Raw genomic sequence first — 21,289 nt, 5'->3', positions numbered from 1 at the left:
ATCTTTTCATTTGGTCTGCGTCTCACAAATGTTCTTCTGTCCAGTCTTCCAATCTTCCTCTGTCCAGTGTCTGTGTTCTTTTGCCCATCTTAATCTTTTATTTTTATTGGCCAGTCTGAGATATGGCTTTTTCTTTGCAACTCTGCTTAGAAGGACAGCATCCCGGAGTCGCCACTGTTGACGTTGAGACTGGTGTTTTGCAGGTACTATTTAAAGAAGCTGTCAGTTGAGGACCTGTGAGGCGTCTGTTTCTCAAATTAGACACTCTAATGTATTTGTCCTCTTGCTCAGTTGTGCACCGGGGCCTCCCACTCCTCTTTCTATTCTGGTTAGAGCCAGTTTGCGCTGTTCTGTGAAGGGAGTAGTACACAGCGTTGTACGAGATCTTCAGTTTCTTGGCAATTTTTCGCATGGAATAGCCTTCATTTCTCAGAACAAGAATAGACTGACGAGTTTCAGAAGAAAGTTACATTGAGGGATAAAAAGTATTTGATCCCCTGCTGATTTTGTACGTTTGCCCACTGACAAAGAAATGAGCAGTCTATAATTTTAATGGTAGGTTTATTTGAACAATGAGAGACAGAATAACAACAAAATAATCCAGAAAAATACATGTCAAATTTTTTAAAAATTGATTTGCATTTTAATGAGGGAAATAAGTATTTGACCCCTCTGCAAAACATGACTTAGTACTTGGTGGCAAAACCCTTGTTGGCAATCACAGAGGTCAGATGTTTCTTGTAGTTGGCCACCAGGTTTGCACACATCTTAGGAGGGATTTTGTCCCACTCCTCTTTGCAGATCTTCTCCAAGTCATTAAAGTTTCGAGCCTGACGTTTGGCAACTCGAACCTTCAGCTCCCTCCACAGATTTTCTATGGGATTAAGGTCTGGAGACTGGCTAGGCCACTCCAGGACCTTAATGTGCTTCTTCTTGAGCCACTCCTTTGTTGCCTTGGTCGTGTGTTTTGGGTCGTTGTCATGCTGGAATACCCACGCACGACCCATTTTCAATGCCCTGGCTGAGGGAAGGAGGTTCTCACCCAAGATTTGACGGTACATGGCCCTGTCCATCGTCCCTTTGATGCAGTGAAGTTGTCCCGTCCCCTTAGCAGATAAACACCCCCAAAGCATAATGTTTCCACCTCCATGTTTGACGGTGGGGATGGTGTTCTTGGGGTCATAGGCAGCATTCCTCCTCCTCCAAATACGGCGAGTTGAGTTGATGCCAAAGAGCTCCATTTTGGTCTCATCTGACCACAACACTTTCACCCAGTTCTCCTCTGAATCATTCAGATGTTCATTGGCAAACTTCAGACAGGCCTGTATATGTGCTTTCTTGAGCAGGGGGACGTTGCAGGCACTGCAGGATTTCAGTCCTTCACGGCGTAGTGTGTTACCAATTGTTTTCTTGGTGACTATGGTCCCAGCTGCCTTGAGATCATTGACAAGATGCTCCCGCGTAGTTCTGGGCTGCTTCCTCACCGCTCTCATGATCATTGCAACTCCACGAGGTGAGATTTTGCATGGAGCCCCAGGCCGAGGGAGATTGACAGTTGTTTTGTGTTTCTTCCATTTGCAAATAATCGCACCAACTGTTGTCACCTTCTCACCAAGCTGCTTGTCGATGGTCTTGTAGCCCATTCCATCCTTGGAGAGCTCTTTGGTCTTGGCCATGGTGGAGAGTTTGGAATCTGATTGATTGATTGCTTCTGTGGACAGGTGTCTTTTATACAGGTAACAAGCTGAGATTAGGAGCACTCCCTTTAAGAGTGTGCTCCTAATCTCAGCTCGTTACCTGTATAAAAGACACCTGGGAGCCAGAAATCTTTCTGATTGAGAGGGGTTCAAATACTTATTTCCCTCATTAAAATGCAAATCAATTTATAACATTTTTGACATGTGTTTTTCTGGATTTTTTTGTTGTTATTCTGTCTCTCACTGTTCAAATAAACCTACCATTAAAATTATAGACGGATCATTTCTTTGTCAGTGGGCAAACTTACAAAATCAGCAGGGGATCAAATACTTTTTTCCCTCACTGTATATGTGCTTTCTTGAGCAGGGGGACCTTGCGGGCGCTGCAGGATTTCTGTCTTTCACGGCGTAGTGTGTTACCAATTGTTTTCTTGGTGACTATGGTCCCAGCTGCCTTGAGATCATTGACAAGATGCTCCCGCGTAGTTCTGGGCTGATTCCTCACCGTTCTCATGATCATTGCAACTCCACAAGGTGAGATCTTGCATGGATTCCCAGGCCGAGGGAGATTGACAGTTGTTTTGTGTTTCTTCCATTTGCGAATAATCGCACCAACTGTTGTCACCTTCTCACCAAGCTGCTTGTCGATGGTCTTGTAGCCCATTCCAGCCTTGTGCAGGTCTACAATCTTGTCCCTGATATCCTTGGAGAGCTCTTTGGTCTTGGCCATGGTGGAGAGTTTGGAATCTGATTGATTGATTGCTTCTGTGGACAGCTGTCTTTTATACAGGTAACAAGCTGAGATTAGGAGCACTAATGTGCTCCTAATCTCAGCTCGTTACCTGTATGTGCTCCTAATCTCAGCTCGTTACCTGTGTAAAAGACACCTGGGAGCCAGAAATCTTTCTGATTGAGAGGGGGTCAAATACTTATTTCCCATTGCAAATCAATGTATAACATTTTTGACATGCGTTTTTCTGGATTTTTTTGTTGTTATTCTGTCTCTCAATGTTCAAATAAACCTACCATTAAAATTATAGACTGATAATTTCTTTGTCAGTGGGCAAACGTAAAAATTAGCAGGGGATCAAATACTTTTTTCCCTCACTGTATTTGTTTCTGGCCATTTTGAGCCTGTAATCGAACCCACAATTGCTGATGCTCCAGATACTCAACTAGTCTCAAGAAGGCCAGTTTTATTGCTTCTTTAATCAGCACAACAGTTTTCAGCTGTGCTAACTTAATTGCTAAATGATTTTCTAATGATCAATTAGCCTTTTAAAATGATCAACTTGGATTAGCAAACACAACATGCCATTGGAACACAGGACTGATGGTTGCTGATAATGGGCCTCTGTACGCCTATGTAGATATTCCATTAAAAATCAGCCGTTTCCAGCTACAATAGCCATTTACAACATTAACAATGTCTACACTGTATTTCTGATCAATTTGATGTTATTTTAATGGAAAAAAATTGCTTTTCTTTCGAAAACAAGGACATTTCTAAGTGACCCCAAACTTTTGAACGGTAGTGTATATTTTCATATTATATTAATGATATTTGTTCAAATACTTATCAGTCCTACCCAATTTTGGTCCCACCACATTTTGTCCTCATATGGCCACCATATGGCAAAGATTTTTATAACTCTATCTGTGAGCAAGCTATGCCAGGGTATACGAAACCTGTTAAAGAGGAACGCTATTTTTTAAATATTTTTTTTGTAAGGACTGCATCCCAGATCTTGTGTTCATTCAAGAGACACATTCATGCAAAGAGGACTATAATTTTTTTTGAAAAATCTGTTCTTGACCCACAGGACTAAATTAATCATTAAGCTGGGGTTGCAATTTTTGTTTACTCATCTGGACACCAATGGATATTGGCTAGTAGCGGTAATCAACCACATGGACAGATTATTTGTGTAATGTATATGGATACTGTTCTAGCCCTCCAAATGACTTACTTCTAGAGGAAATTGAGGAAATTCTTAAAAGTCTTCTAAGAAAATATCCATCCAGTCAGATTATAGTTGGTGGGGATTTTAATAAGGTTTATTATAATGAGACTGATAGATTGCCCCATAGGTCTAACATTGGTTTGAACAAATTGGTGAATTTCTGCCAAAGCCTGGACTTCATTGACATATGGAGAGTTGAAAACCCTGGAGAGTAACAGTACACATTGAGTAATAGAGATTGTTCACTACAATCAAGAATTGACTTGTGGGTTTTAACCTTTAGCCTTGAGCCCATCACTGTAGAGGTAAAAATACTGCCTGCAGTCCTGACGGATCATAAAGTCATATGGCTGACTGTAAGAATGTGCAGTAATGATGATAAAAAATACTCTGGTGGTTATTGGAAATTGAATAACTCATTGTTATTGCATGATGATTAAACAAATGTGATTAAGAATCACATTTCTGTTTACTAGAATTTAGCTACCTCTAATGCAAAATATGGGAAATATTGGGAACTGCTGAAATTTAAAATCCGCTCAGCCTGTATTACTTATGGGAAACGGCTTGCTTTAAGAAGGAGATGTGAGGTAGCTGAGCTTTCTAAGAAAAGTGCTGATATCACAGAGATTGAGCATCTTGATCTTAATGAGAAAGCTAAATTGAATGATTTACAGAATCAACTACATACATTTTATGAGGAAAAGGCTAGAGGAGCCTTCATAAGGTCCAGAAAACAATGGCTTGAAAAAGGCGAAAAGAGGAGAGGGGAACGCAACACACTTCAGAAATGTATGATTAATGGGGTAACCTCTGAGGATAGAGAGTTGGTATCAGACTTTACCACTAAGTTTTATGATAATCTTTACACCTTAGATAACAGTTTGAGTGACTCTAAGGATCTCCTTGATTCTATAGAAAATGTTAACTCGGTTAGTGAAGAATTAAATCGGTCTTGTTGTCAAGATTTATCCATTATGGACATCCAATATGGGATTGCTCAACTAAAAAATAACAAATCTGCAGGCTGTGATGGATTAAACTCTGAATTTTACAAAACCTTCTCTGAAGAAATAGCACAATTTCTACTTGAAACGGTTTATGAAAGGGCATCATATATCTAATCATCTGAGGCTGGTGTTAGATTTGGTTGAGTATTGTGATCTATTGGATGACTTCCCTGTTATCTTATTTTTGGATTTTCAGAAAGCATTTGATACCGTAAATCACCATTTTATCTTTGATTGTCTTAAGCATTTGAAGTTTGGTCATTTTTTATGTTGATGCTATTAGAACTCTGTATAATGGTGGCAATAGCTGTATCAAACTCTGTCATGGAACATCAAGGTTTAACATTTACAAAGGAATACGACAAGGTTGTCCAATCTCACCTTTTTTTATTTTTGTTAGTATCTCAAACCTTATGCTCATTAGTTTATCAAAGTCAATTTGAAGGCATTACATTCCAGGCCAGAGAGATCAAGATATCCCAACTGGCGGATGACACCTCACTTTTTTTGAAAAATATGTCACAAGCTAGATTAGCATTGGATATTGTGAAGCAGTTCTCCAAAATCTCATCTTTCCAAATGTGAAATGTTTGTTCTGAAAGGAGCTGTCAATCCAGCAGATTGTAACATCTCTGAAAAAGATACTGTAACCTACCTCGGTGTAAAGGTCACCAAAAATCTTAAGAATGTGAATTATCTTAATTTGAATCCTGTACCTGAATCTATCAAAAATAAATGATCCTCATGGTTAGGGAGGGATTTAAGTCTTCAAGGGAGGGTGCTTTTATCCAAAGCTGAGGGGCTATCTTGTGCATCCTATCTTTTTTCATCTATTGACATTCCCAAATCCACTTGCTGTACCTTAGATAGGCTATTGTACAACTTCATATGGAAAAACAAGATAAAAATAGATGTTATCACCAACAGGGTTTGAGATGGCGGTCTAAATGTCTTAGATTTCACTCTTTCTAATCAGATCTCAAAAGTCAACTGGGTTAAAAGATACCTAAAAAAAATCCTAATAGTTTCTGGAATATTGTACATCACTTTGTTTTTCAGAAGCTCGGAAGGAGTAATGTTTTACTACAACGTCCCTATATTATGGGTAAACTTCCTGTGAAATTGTCAGCTTTTCACAAGCAAGCTTTAATGTGCTGTATAAAGACAACTTTTCACCTCATAAATGTTTTATATGAAATAATGGGTCGATATTACGTAGAAACAAGATGTTATTTTAGCGGAATTGGTTCTCAAGAAACATTGTCCTTGTCAGCCAATTAGTTAGTATAATTGGGAATCTATTTATGCAGAGAGAATTTATGGAAAGATACAACTTTGAGGTTTCAAACAAGGAATATGACACTGTTATAAAATATATACCTAGTGGGATAAAATCTTCAGAATAATGCATATTTTGGAACATCTATTGTAAGCGACATCCAGGTGAATGGCATAGGTTTACTAGATAAGAAATTTAACAATCATTTATTAAGGGACATTTTCTACAGGAATTCTATTCCTTCTGCTATATTTTGTTGGGCTTCATCGTTTGATGTAAACTGGCGCCGTGCTTGGCTCACTCCACACACATTTATGGTGACCAATAAAGTAAAGGAGATCTCCTTTAAGATTATCCATAGATTCTACCCATGTAATAGCTTGATTTCTAAATATATATCTGATGTTACCAGTGAATGCAGATTTTGTGAACTAGAAACTGAATCTATTGAACACTTATTTTGTAATTGTTTACATAGTGAGGGGTTCTGGACTGGCAACAAAATGCATACAACCATTGAAATATCTAAGTTTGACATATTATTTTACTACACTGATTCCACAATTGAATGTCAGTATGTCATAAATGTCTTTATTTTATTAGGAAAACATTTCAGAGACAAATCAAATTGTATGAAGAAAAAGCCCATTAAAAAAAAAATCTGATTTGGAAAACTATTTAGACTCCTTAAAACATTTACAAAACAAAATGTCTAAAAAATGTATTCGCTACATGTCTGTATTTTTTTAATTTAATATAATGTGGATTTGTATTATTATTTTTTCTCTTCCTTATTTATTTTGTGTAATTGTCACGCCCTGACCTAGAGAACTCTTGTTGGTTGGGTCAGGGTGTGAGTTCAGGTTGAGATCTATGTTATTGTATTTCTATGTTGTAGATCTAGTTTGCTATTTCTATGTTTGGCCGGGTGTGATTCCCAATCAGAGGCAGCTGTCGCTTGTTGTCTCTGATTGGGGATCATACTTAGGTAGCCTGGTTGCCTACCTTAGTTGTGGGATCTTGACTTGTTGTGTGTAGCCACTGTGTGAGCGTCACGTTTTGTTATTTTGTCAAGTGTTTATTCGTCTTAATAAACATGTACGCATACCACGCTGCACCTTGGTCTGACCCGTCTCTCAACGATCGTGACAGTAATCCCTCTGGCTGTTCTGTTTTTTGTGTTTGCATGTTACTGTTCAATAAAAATAAAAATAAAAACTGGCTAGTTTTCAGGCCTTTTGGGTCTGTTTTGAGAAGGTTTACAGTAACTTCAACAGCACTGTCTGGGGTAACACCATGGTGTAGCCGGAGGACAGCTAGCTTCTGTCCTCCTCTGGCTACATTGACTTCAATACAAAGCCTAGGAGGCTCGTAGGCCTTACCCCCTTCCATAGACATACATGGTAATTATGACTACTTCCGGAGGACGTCCTCCAACCAATCAAAGCTTTTGCAGTATGAACTGACATGTTGTCCATCCAATCATATAATTAGAATCAGAAAATGAACCTAGTGTGTTGTATTGGGATTGTGCCAGAGCATTATGGGGGTTCTATGTTTTGAGAAGCTTGGTGACATTGTTGGATAGAGATTAAGAGTGAAGAGTGAGAGTTGAGCATTTTTTGGATATTATTCAATTCAAATTAGTTTATTCAAATTACAGGAGACAGAAGAGGTGTATTATAAATTGTTTTCTTGGTTTTAGAACTTTATTTTTGTGTCCAGTTAGTGCAACTTATTTAAAAATAAATAAAGTTAGCCTTGCTAACTTCAGTAGCTAGCTAGCTACCAGCACAAGTGTGCAGTTTTCTCCGCCAGAATGGTAGAATGGCCAACGCTGCCGAAAATGTTGTGGACTTTTTGTTGAAGAACCCATTTCATTCTCTGGGGTACACGGAAAAGGTGCAAATTAAAAGTGAGGGTCGACCTCTGCCTGAGATTAGTTTCATGAAGAAGGATGAAAGCTTAAGCCATTTTGCCACAACTTTGGAAGTATGCTTGGGGTCATTGTCCATTTGGAAGACCCATTTGCGATCAAGCTTTAACTTGTCTCGAGATGTTGCTTCAATATATCCACATAATTTTCCTTCCTCATGATGCCATCTATTTTGTGAAGTGAACCAGTCCCTCGTGCAGCAAAGCACCCCCACAGAATGATGCTGCCACCCCTGTGCTTCACGGTTGGGATGGTGTTTTTCTGATTTTCCCATGATGTCAAGCAAAGAGGCACTGAGTCTTGAAATACAGCCACAGGTACACCTCCAATTGACTCAAATTATGTCAATTAGCCTATCAGAAGCTTCTAAAGCCATTACATCATTTTCTGGAATTTTCCAAGCTGTTTAACGGCACAGTCAACTTAGTGTATGTAAACTTCTGACCCACTGCAATTGTAATACTTTGAATTATAAGTGAAATAATCTGTCTGTAAACAATTCTTGGAAAAATGACTTGTGTCATGCACAAAGTAGATGTCCTAACCGACTTGCCAAAACGATAGTTTGTTAACAAGAAATGTGTGGAGCGGTTGAAAAACGAGATTTAATGACTCCAACCTAAGTGTATGTAAACTTCCGACTTCAACTGTGTATGCCCACATCAGATTCAAGGTTCTGTGAAAAAGCTGCATGGATAGAGGACACGTAGAGAGGGAACGTTCAGCTAACAAGGGCAACTAATTTACAAGGAGCTTGCAGAGGTAATTGCGCGTTACGACGCTTTACTTGCTCAACGTATCGAACTTTCGACTGTTGTCAAAGTTGCGTCAATTCAAATCTGGTATTAGGAACAAAAGAGGTCAATACACGTCTTCTAAATAGACTAGTATTTTAATTAATGCAAAACCTTCAATGGTAAATATGATGTTCGTATATACGGGCTCCCTGAAATACCTCGCAGGGCAGACAGAGAACTAATCCATTGTTTCAGATTGTTCTTCAAATACTCTTGACAGTTCTCAGTTCCCGCTCTCTGCTGGCCAATCAGAGTAGAGGCTGAGCGTGGTTTAGACTTACTCAGCCTATCCGTTGACGTACGGGCTGGTCCCAGCCCCTTAGCGCATCCCTGTTGCCAGGCATAAGTTCTTATCATAACAACCTGTCATGGTGAGAAGAGCCAGCTCCCCTAGACACCATTCCTACGTCCAAGGAAGGTTCACAGATCACAAAGGACCAGTATAGTCTAGTATTTGGAGACACAAATTCTTATCTCATTTTACCCCCTAAAACAGCTCTTCACATCAATCACAGCTTGCCAGGTGACACAACCCACATCAGCACAGTCAAGAATGCATTCTTTCTAAGTTAGTCATCCCATCAATTATGAGAATAATAAATCCCCCACAATCCCCCTTTTCACATCCACTGGGTGTGATTCAAAAAATAAGAAAACACAGGGTGTCATTCATTAAAATACAATACATACAAAAAGAATCACACTTTTATTAATAGGCCATAATGATACTAAAAAATTAAAACCCTCAGTCCATCCACACCCAACTTGCAAATTGTTACCAGTCACCAAGGAACTTCAAACCATCACATAAGGAAAGACAAACATTCACAATGGTTAACTTGATTAATAAAGCATAAAACACAGGATTAATAGAACACAAAACATAAGATTATTAACACATAAAACACAAACAGGGAAGTAAATTTTGGCCCCCTTTAGACACCCTCTAAAGTGTCACTCCACCAAGCCTGGTAGGTCATATCCTTCATTCCTTAGGTCGGTGTCCAGGATTGGGCCGTATCTCACCATCTGTTGGGAAACCACCTTCTCCATCTCCTTTCTCACCAAACCTCAGACACAGGAAATAAGACAACATCCACAAAGAACAAGTATACCCATAGAAGCTATAACTTCACCCAGAATAGTTACAACAATAGTTTTCCATTTACCAAATATGTTATCAAACCAACCGTTTATGGAGCTATCAATACCAGATTTCTCAGCCAGTTCGTTCGTCAGCGTGGTGACTCCCTGAAGCTCTTTGGTCACGGACCCGTCCGGTGCTATGTTGTTGGAGATGAAAGTACAGCACATAGATCCAAACAGAACACAAACTCCGCCCCGCTCAGCCAAAAGCATATCTAAAGCTATTCTATTCTGCCATGTCATTAAGCTAGTTGCCGCTGTCTGCTCAGCTAATCCCTTTATTGCATCACAAGTGTGGTTTATAAATCTTTGCTGGTTATAGTAAATATAATTTATCCAATCTACGTTTTTATTAATTGTTGACCACCAAAAAAGACTTGATTCAAACTCAGCTGCGATCTGATTCCTAGCTTTGAATTGTTCTGGAACCCCTCGAGGTACTCCTATCCCATCTATATATATCCTTTCATCAAAGGATCCCGGGAGGAGGTCCCACTTTCTACGTGACAACTCACCAGTCTCTGACACGTTTGATTGTTTGCGTATGTAGGTGAGTTCACAATCAGTTATCACCACACAACCATCAGATGTCAGCACGGGCCTGGTTTTGGTTCCTAAAATCCTCTGGCTGCAACAAAGAGGAGAGATTAGTCATGGTCTCTTTAGTTGTGATATTCTCTGTGTGGGAGCAGGAGCTAAGATGCCCTACCCTGTATCCTATCTTAACCTGTTTTAGCGTACTTCAGTCTTTCAGACAGCACCTACCCTTATATGGGTCGCACTGCCATTTCTGGTAATTCCCTACTTTCACAATACTACACTGTCCCTAAACTGTGTATAGAGATTAACATATCCCCCCCCCCCCGCTCGGTATGAGCAACTACATAGTCCCAGGATGTACATGGTGACATACATATGGTGATGTCCTTCCCTAAAGTCCCTAGTACTTCCCCTTTCCCTACGTCTAGCTGTCTCCTATGCCTTCGTAGACTGTGCTCAGGTATTATTTTATCAACTTGTGTTAGGTTAACTACTACTTCTGGCTGATCAGGAGGGTTTGAGTGTGCTAGGAATATGGCCCCCACAATCAGACAGCTACCTACCGTCAGGAGACCTGTGAATCCCCACCCTCGCCCTGAGAACATGTCAGACGCCAACCCATTGCTTTACCTTCTATCGAACTCACACAGGGATGATCAGACAGGGTAAGGGAATCTTCGTTAAGGAGCCAACCCCCGAGCCCTAGTGGTGATCGGTTCTTTCTCCTAACTCTGTGTTTGTTCGTCAGGTGTAACTGGGTTTACCTTTTTGCAGTGTGTGACATGCACCCAGGTGGATCTAATAGGACTTGGTAGGGCCCTTCCCAACAGGCCTGCTTCCAGTTTTTCTTCTTTTAGGGACTGGATGCTCACCTTCTCTTTTAGTTCACCTGTGGGGCACAAAAACCTCTGACATACGGGTGTGGTTAATAAATTATCTTCACACATACATGTTCAGCTCTCAATTTCTAATCTTGTTGTTGTTGTTTTTTAAAGTATTTTGTCCTCTCCTTCGTATATATTTATTATTTAATCCTATCACTCCCCCTTTTTGACACATGATTTGCCCATGTGTCAATATTACCACCTACCTAAACAATCCCTTAGGTAATTTATCATCCAATTGCCATGCCTTTCATTTTTGAGATTGTCTTTTGCTTCTTTATTGCTCCTCCCACTTCCTTTGTCTTTTATGGCAGCTAAATTCGACTTTCATCCAGTTCAGAATCAATTAGTAATCCAATCATCAATCTCTTATCTTGTAAAAACACTTATGTTTAGTTCAAACTCTGTTCTACCCAGGCTCTCCCGGGCTTGACCTGAAGACTGATTGTTGGACATGACAAGTCCATATTTAGGTCACCTAAGTCTTCTGCCTAGCAACAAAGAATAAAAACCTCTATGTTCATGATTAACCCAGTTATATCTAATAGCCCACCAAAAAAACCTCATCATCTTTAAATCACGACCAATGTCATATCCCTCTTTACTCTCTACCATTTGGATAACATCCCTGATGTATGTATGCCTCCTTAGAGTTCCAAATGATTTTACCATGGGCTGCCATTGCCTTCCCATAGATAAGATCACTTAATTTACCCATATGCAGTACATAATGGAGTACCCAAGCTTTATAGCAGTTTATCATTACCAAAAAGCTCATCATTTGTTTTTTGTTTAACGGTTTTGGCATCCAGTTTTCCTGGATGAGTTTAACATTCGCCCCTCCTGAGTTATAGTGTGTCCTAGGTAAATGACCTCGCTCTGCCAAAGTTGAAGTTTCTTTTTGCTCACTTTGTGACCCTGTTCTGCCAGGAAGGTTAACAATTGGATTGTATCCCTCTTACATCCCTCCTGAGTGGGATTAGCCAATAGAATATCATCTACATAAACTAACATTTGGCTTCCTTCCCTAGGTTCAAACTTTCCCAAATTCCTAGTTATAGCCTGGGCAAAGATTGTAAGACTTTCCGAGTAGCCTTGAGGCATCCTAGCATAAGTCCATTTCCTTCCCTGAAAAGTAAAGCCAAACCACCCCTGACTATCCGGATGAACTGGGATACTAAAGAAAGCATTAGCTAAATCTATCACTGTAAAATAGGAGTTATCTGGTTTGAATTGGTTCAGCAATGTATGTGGATCTGGTACACATGGAGTTCTGGGAATAATATTTCTATTAACCCCCTGCAAGTCCATGACCATCCTCCAGTCGGCGCTAGGTGCCGCCTTTTTAACAGGAAATACTGGAGAGTTGCATTGTGCCTCATCTCCAGGAATTATCACCCCTCCCTTAAGTAAATGCTGAAATGTAGGTGTTATCCCTTTTATTGTTTCTGGTTTCATAGGATATTGCTTTTGGTATGGTCTATGATCGGATCGAGGAATCACTTGTACTGGAGCTACCCCCTTAATTAGTCCTACATCGGCTGGTCATTGTGACCATAATTTGAACGGAATTGCTGCTAATTCAGCCTCCTGTTCCTGAGTTAAGAAAATCTCTTCCTGTCATCCGTTAAAACTTGTCTCCAGGTGGACCCCGGGCTGGGTTTTTGCTCTCCAATTCAACTTTCTTCTATATCTCCCAGTGGAGTGGCTATACTGATCCCCATTTGGTGTATTCTGCCAGTCAGTAATGTTTTTCCCCTGTTTTATCCATTTACCTAGTGATAACCATTCCTCTGAATGTTCTTTCACTAGGGCAACATGGGGGCTCCACCTTCCACTGTACAGCCTCTGGCTCTGTGGTCCCAACTCCACCTCTACAGCTGCACGTTTTTTATCATAGTGAACCCATTTTAACCCAATTGTTTTTTCTGTGGGTTTTACCAATTCTTCCTCATAATCTGGGTTAGGGCCTGGGTGCTCATTACACCATAATGTACAGTGTAAGTCATCTACTGTCATCTTAGTTGATCCAATCACTAACTAATTTCCTAGATCTATTAGTGCTTTCGGTATGTCTGTAAGTCCCCCTCTTAGCAGATCCTGGCTATACCAATAGCATGGTTTTCCCTCCCCGCTCAATACCATATTATCCCTTACGACATATGCCTTCATACCCCTCAGCGTAGGCTTCACAGCTACGTTCAACCGAGTCATGGCATCCCTTCCTAGTAAATTTACTGGGCACAGGCTTGATACCAGTACAGGTATGCATACCTCTCCCCCTGAATCTTCATGTTGTAAAGTCACAGGGGCTGATAATCGCTCCATAAATTGATGGCCCGAGGCCGAGCGTACCATGATTTTTTCCCCATTAATTCTAATTATTTTGGGTATGTCGGCTACACAGATTGCTGTTCGACATGCCCCTGTGTCACACAAGAATTTAATATTTTTCCCCAATATTGTTAAGGTGAGGTATGGTTTCTGTTCTTGCTGCAGAGCCAATTCAATTGTTTCCAATTCAAACACTCTCTTAGGGTGCACTACACCCTCTATAGCTCTCACTACATCTCGCTGTGTCCACGCCCTATATACATCCAGTGTGTCTGGTGCATGCTCCTCCCCAGCCCTTGGGTTCGGCAAGGCTATCAAAGGGTACTAGTCATCCCCTTCCTCATCATCTAACCACTCTCTCTTCCCTGGCTTATTATAGTCTTCTAATCTCTTCAACTCCCTGTGTTTAAACTCTCTGTGTTTACTTTCTCTAGCTCTTCCTGCCTCTTTCTCTCTATCCTTTTATCATTACTGAATCAATGATAATAACTGCAATAACTATCAATAATAATTATAATAACTATTACGAATTATATTGTGCCCTTTTTCTGATGTTATAATTGTAGTCTATTCCATCACTTTAGTTTAAAATATAAATGTATTTATAACAAATCCAGAACCCACCACAGGCTGGCGCTATTTCTCCAGCACAACAGCCAATGCCACTTGCTTCCCCGTAACGAAAATAAATTATCGTTCTAAAGTTTTCCAACTATTTAGTTTTTTTCCCGCTAACCCATTTCAGTTCACTATTCAATCTCTTTAACCGTTCTCTCTGATTCGGCCCCAATCAATACAACAAATACTTGATATCGTTGATAAGCATACACTTAATGACGTTCCTATCATTTGAACTCTCTCTCCCCTCACCCATTCCCTATTGAATAAGTGAGTATTTCTATTTAACCCCAAAACACGCTACAAATAGTCCATTCAACATTACCAAACTAAATACTCAGTAGCATCCGGTCACCACCCACACTCATACACACAGACTTCGCCTCCGAAATGCCAAATAAACCATAATAGTTCAGTGGAGCCCCCTATTGGCTCACCACTATTGATACATTACTTCCATAACCACATTAGTTATGGTCCGATTACCCATTAAACCTTATCACATGATCAAACAACGCCACAACCTTAAATTCATATGGGGCGGCAGGCAGCTTAGTGACCAATAGCGCCGCGCCAACAACCGAGAGGTCGCCGGTTCCAATCCCCGAGCCGACCAGGCGAAAAATCTGCCGATGTGCCCTCGAGCAAGTCACTCAACCCCAATTGCTTCCATAAATCGCTCTGGACAAGAGCGTCTGCCAAATTACCAAAAATGCAAATGTAAATATTCTCTACTTTCTCACCCACAACGTACGTCTACGTTCCGGTGAGCAAGTTTAGAACATCCCTCGTCAGAAACCCACATGCACCTCTCAAATAATCACCCCGTGTGGCATTCCCAGCCAACTCCCAGTCTATGGCTCCAAAAGCCACACTTTCGCTGTCTCCAGCCCCTCCCCTCGCAACTCTACCTTCCGTGTCCTCTGAGGAGCTGTGTTTCTTGTTTTAGCGCGTTTCCAATATTCTGCCGTTATTCAAAGTACTTTAATCTATTTATTTAAATCAAATGATTCCCACCTAATTAGTTAAAGTTGGTGCATGTTTATATTTCAACGATAAACCGAATTATTTCAGTCTAATTGTTTAACCAGTATTTTGCAGGGTCAAACATCAAACGTTACATCAAATAATCAACCAAAAAGCCTCAAACCAAGCACCTAAAACCAGTATTATGCTATGTCTAACACCAAACGCCACAGTTCAATCATATCAGCTCAAACGTTTCAGTTCAGTCACACAATTCATCACTTTAGCTTTATGTTCCTAATTGTTATTAACGGGTTATATGGTTTAAGCAACCACAAACCCAACAGTTATCCCCAAATTATACAGTTTGGACAGCCACAGACGTTTTAATTCCCAATTAGTTTTCTATCAAGGTATACAGGTTTATCATTCACACTCTCATGCATACGACAACACTCGCACTGTCTAACTTTTTATAGTACCTCCTATGGGTGTCTTTTGTTAACGTTTGCACACTTTAAACTTTATTTCCTAATTGTAATTCTCATTATTTACTGTTTTAAAATATTATTTGTATTCACAGCCAAAAATGGTACACAGTTAAACGTAGTATACAGTTATCACACAGCAAAAATAGTACACAGTTATCGCACTCACTCACAATACACAGTCATAATCCTATCACACAGTCAAATATGTCACACAGTCATAAATGACACACTTACACTCCACACACAATCTATTTGGGCACACAGCCGCTTCTATTTTCTTCAAAATACTCTGCTGAACCTAGCCGCACCCCTAAGTTACGGACCTTGCCAGTCACCAGTATTATCTAAAATTTACCGAACCCAGCCATATCCTTGAAGTTATGGACCTTGCCGGTGTAATTCTTCGAACCTAGCCGTACTGACGTAATTACGAACCTTGCCGATAGCAATTACTTAAGTCAATTATTCCCTGTATCTCCGAACCTAGCCGTATTCTCGCAATTACGGACCTTGCCGATAGATGTCAGTATTGTCTCCTGAACCTAGCCATATTCCACAGGACCTTGCCGGTAGCACAAATACTCTCTGGTGCCATGGTTTAACATCACATTCACCAAAGGTTTGCATGTCACAATATTGTGCTTATCTACTCATAATAGTTTCATAATTTAGTTCACTTACATCAGACAGGTGTTTCACAAAATTAATTTGGATAAAGCCAATGTGCAGAACTTTAGTTATATAACAATAGGTTTCTGCTTACCTTTTTTAGTAGTCCGGACTCTTTGTGAAACACACCGTCCAATGACAGAGATGACCAAATGGGCCGGACAATACCCAGCGAAGTCCCTTTACCAGATCACGTCGGAAGTCACCAATTGTCAAAGTTGCGTCAATTCAAATCTGGTATTAGGAACAAAAGAGGTCAATACACGCCTTCTAAATAGACTAGTATTTTAATTAATGCAAAACCTTCAATGGTAAATATGATGTTCGTATATACGGGCTCCCTGAAATACCTCGCAGGGCAGACAGAGAACTAATCCATTGTTTCAGATGGTTCTTCAAATACTCTTGACAGTTCTCAGTTCCCGCTCTCTGCTGGCCAATCAGAGTAGAGGCTGAGCGTGGTTTAGACTTACTCAGCCTATCCGTTGACGCACGGGCTGGTCCCAGGCCCTTAGCGCATCCCTGTTGCCAGGCATGAGTTCTTATCATAACAACCTGTCATGGTGAGAAGAGCCAGCTCCCCTAGACACCATTCCTACGTCCAAGGAAGGTTCACAGATCACAAAGGACCAGTATAGTCTAGTATTTGGAGACACAAATTCTTATCTCATTTTACCCCCTAAAACAGCTCTTCACATCAATCACAGCTTGCCAGGTGACACAACCCACATCAGCACAGTCAAGAATGCATTCTTTCTAAGTTAGTCATCCCATCAATTATGAGAATAATAAATCCCCCACACTGTCTTTTAATCTAGGATGTCGAAAACAATTCCGAATGATTTGATAGCTTCCATCGCATCATCACCATTACAATTTAGATTAAAGAGAGAGGTTGACGCAGCGCATTTTTTCGCGTACGCTCAAGTAGGCTTTCCACTTTCCTCCGGTATTTATTTAGCAAAGATGATAACACATATTCACTCCGGACAGACACAAACAAAAACTAATGACATACATGTTGCAGCAGCCTAGGCTACACCTAAACATTAGAAATCTGACATGATGTATGGGATGAAAACTACACTATTTTTCAGTCTGATCAACTGTAGGCTACTAATAAGAGCAGCTGCATAACGTTAGATCCTATGCGCCCTGTCCATCTGGTCAGGTTAAACTCATTGGTAACGTTATGTATTTAGAGTCCATTTGTGTGACAGGAGAAAATGTGAATGTGATCAAATTTAGTTTATATTCAAAATGGGGACTGGAATTAATCATTCAACATAATAGTGATTACAGATGTGAGTAAATGTTTTATAAGGCCTACAGTTGCATAGGCCTGCATGATGCAAACATGCATAAAGCATGCTCAGCCCTGTGAGTTCTATTGTCTATCAGTTGTTGTCTATGTGTCTTGGTAGAGGAAATCCCCCTCCTAATCTAGTCTAAATATAATTTATATGAACAAATATAAGGTAGCTGCAGTTTGACAGGGGTTTCATCCCCCCCAGGGCCAGGAAGTTTTTTCAGGAGTGTTTTAAAACCATGTGACGTGGTTAGGAAAAACTGGTCCCATCATAGCCCATATAAAACCTTTTTACAACTGATTAATCACTGTCATACCTTATAGGGTCCAGAGTTTTCCTAGTTAGGTTAACATATAAGGAAAAACTCCAGGCCCCAGGGGGTAAAAATTGCCCCAACGCTCTGGGACCTATGGTGCCACCAGTCTGCTTGCAGTTGTCAGTTATCATCAGGTATGTAGATGATCAGGGCTTTATTCAGGAACGTTTCTTGGGCTACTTTGATGTGTCAAGTGGGCGAGATGCGCAGTCTGTGTTTGACTTTATGAATTTTGAGATGTCTGAGTTTAACTTTATAGAGAAAAACTCGTTGTCCAAACCTACGATGGCGCCACTATAATGGAATGTATCTGCTATTTGTATTTACAGCTAAGTCCCCTCCTGTTCCCTGATTAAGAGGTGATGACCACTCCACTCCACTACCATTGTCAACTCTCTCCTGACATGAACTGAAGCCACGTCTCATGTGCCTGCTCATCCACTGGCACATTGAATGTTTCCTCTCCAAGCACTGTGCACCCTATCAATTTTCTCTCATTACTGTAGAGTCAATCACATACACAAAAACAATCACATTATTAAACATCAATGATTTTACTACTTGCTTGGACTAACTCATTCTTAGCTCTTTTGTTTTACTGTGTAGTGTGTTGTGTTATTGTTTTTTCTCTTCCCAGTCAAATCCTGTCCTGCACTGGTCAAGCCTCTGAACACCTCAACTCATGCCTCATACCCTCATTCAATCACTGCTGTGATCACTTTCCAACACTGTGTAAGTAGCCCTCTCATTCCCATTCCCCATAATATTGTACTATATATGTCTTTATTAAATTATTTTGGTTAAAATAATTAGTCTTTGCCAATTTTTGAAAGACACTTTGTCGTCTCCATGCTTCCACGCCTAGACCGTGGGTCTCCCATCCTCCTTAATTTTTCAAGTCACCAGCCTCCACTGTGAAGCAGGTACAGTAGAGTATGGTTATCTGAAAATAAAATATTTTTTTGCAATATCAACACAATTCTGATTAATGATTTATGCATTGATAGTTTGGAGTGGATCACAGACCAACCAGACCACCACGTTGCGTCTGGACTGCAAGGGACCGCCACTGACGACCCAATCATTCTGGCAGGGATATTGAGGGTGTGCAACTTGTATTATCTGTTAAATAAATACAATATATTTTTAGCGAAGATAGGCCTACGTTTGCATTTTTACAGAAAACGTGTTGTGATTGGAGCTCTGGATTTGCTATGCTGCAATTTTTAAACAAATAGCAGATGTCCTTTGGAAATAGCAACTTTCATAAAACATGACGATGTTTGCCTTGTATAGCCTACTACTGAATATGGTGCAAATATGCTCAGATATGTCACCTTCATGTAAAGAATCACAATGATTTCGGCGCCTGAACAGGTAAAATCATTTGGGCGCTGGACATTTCATGAGTCGAATTTAGTACATTTTCGATCAGACATACCAGGATGAATATTACATATCATGTAAGGTTATCTATTGAAATGCTGATTATTATTTTTTTTATAAATACGTACAGTGGGGAAAAAAAGTATTTAGTCAGCCACCAATTGTGCAAGTTCTCCCACTTAAAAAGATGAGAGAGGCCTGTAATTTTCATCATAGGTACACGTCAACTATGACAGACAAATTGAGGAAAAAAAATCCAGAAAATCACATTGTAGGATTTTTAATGAATTTATTTGCAAATTATGGTGGAAAATAAGTATTTGGTCACCTACAAACAAGCAAGATTTCTGGCTCTCACAGACGTGTAACTTTTTCTTTAAGAGGCTCCTCTGTCCTCCACTTGTTACCTGTATTAATGGCACATGTTTGAACTTGTTATCAGCATAAAAGACAACTGTCCACAACCTCAAACAGTCACACTCCAAACTCCACTATGGCCAAGACCAAAGAGCTGTCAAAAGACACCAGAAACAAAATTGTAGACCTGCACCAGTCTGGGAAGACTGAATCTGCAATAGGTAAGCAGCTTGGTTTGAAGAAATCAACTGTGGGAGCAATTATTAGGAAATGGAAGACATACAAGACCACTGATAATCTCCCTCGATCTGGGGCTCCACGCAAGATCTCACCCCGTGGGGTCAAAATGATCACAAGAACGGTGAGCAAAAATCCCAGAACCACACGGGGGGACCTAGTGAATGACCTGCAGAGAGCTGGGACCAAAGTAACAAAGCCTACCATCAGTAACACACTACGCCGCCAGGGACTCAAATCCTGCAGTGCCAGACGAGTCCACCTGCTTAAGCCAGTACATGTCCAGGCCCGTCTGAAGTTTGCTAGTGTGCATTTGGATGATCCAGAAGAGGATTGGGAGAATGTCATATGTTCAGATGAAACCAAAATAGAACTTTTTGGTAAAAACTCAACTCGTCGTGTTTGGAGGACAAAGAATGCTGAGTTGCATCCAAAGAACGCCATACCTACTGTGAAGCATGGGGGTGGAAACATCATGCTTTGGGGCTGTTTTTCTGCAAAGGGACCAGGACGACTGATCCGTGTAAAGGAAAGAATGAATGGGGCCATGTATCGTGAGATTTTGAGTGAAAACCTCCTTCCATCAGCAAGGGCATTGAAGATGAAACGTGGCTGGGTCTTTCAGCATGACAATGATCCCAAACACACCGCCCAGGCAACGAAGGAGTGGCTTCGTAAGAAGCATTTCAAGGTCCTGGAGTGGCCTAGCCAGTCTCCAGATCTCAACCCCATAGAAAATCTTTGGAGGGAGTTGAAAGTCCGTGTTGCCCAGCGACAGCCCCAGAACATCACTGCTCTAGAGGAGATCTGCATGGAGGAATGGTCCAAAATACCAGCAACAGTGTGTGAAAACCTTGTGAAGACTTACAGAAAACGTTTAACCTGTGTCATTGCCAACAAAGGGTATATAACAAAGTATTGAGAAACTTTTGTTATTGACCAAATACTTATTTTCCACCATAATTTGCAAATAAATTCATTAAAAATCCTACAATGTGATTGTCTGGATTTTTTTTTCTCATTTTGTCTGTCATAGTTGACGTGTACCTGTGATGAAAATTACAGGCCTCTCTCATCTTTTTAAGTGGGAGAACTTGCACAATTGGTGGCTGACTAAATACTTTTTTCCCCCACTGTATACACAAATGATCAGGTATTGACTACAGATAGGATACATGTCTGAAAATATGTGGTATAAGGGCTTAGACATGTCAGCATGTTGACACATACCCTTTCCCTTAGAATATTCTACAAATATGTACACGGGTGCACGCGCATCAGGTACGTGGCATGAACGTACTGTATCTACTGCTGTACATATCATTCCTAGTATATCTTGTGTAAATTCATCC

Source organism: Coregonus lavaretus (genome assembly GCF_964263955.1).
Source record: "Coregonus lavaretus genome assembly, chromosome: 19".
Taxonomy (NCBI): Eukaryota; Metazoa; Chordata; class Actinopteri; order Salmoniformes; family Salmonidae; genus Coregonus; species Coregonus lavaretus.
Note: the sequence above shows the minus strand (reverse complement) of the source record.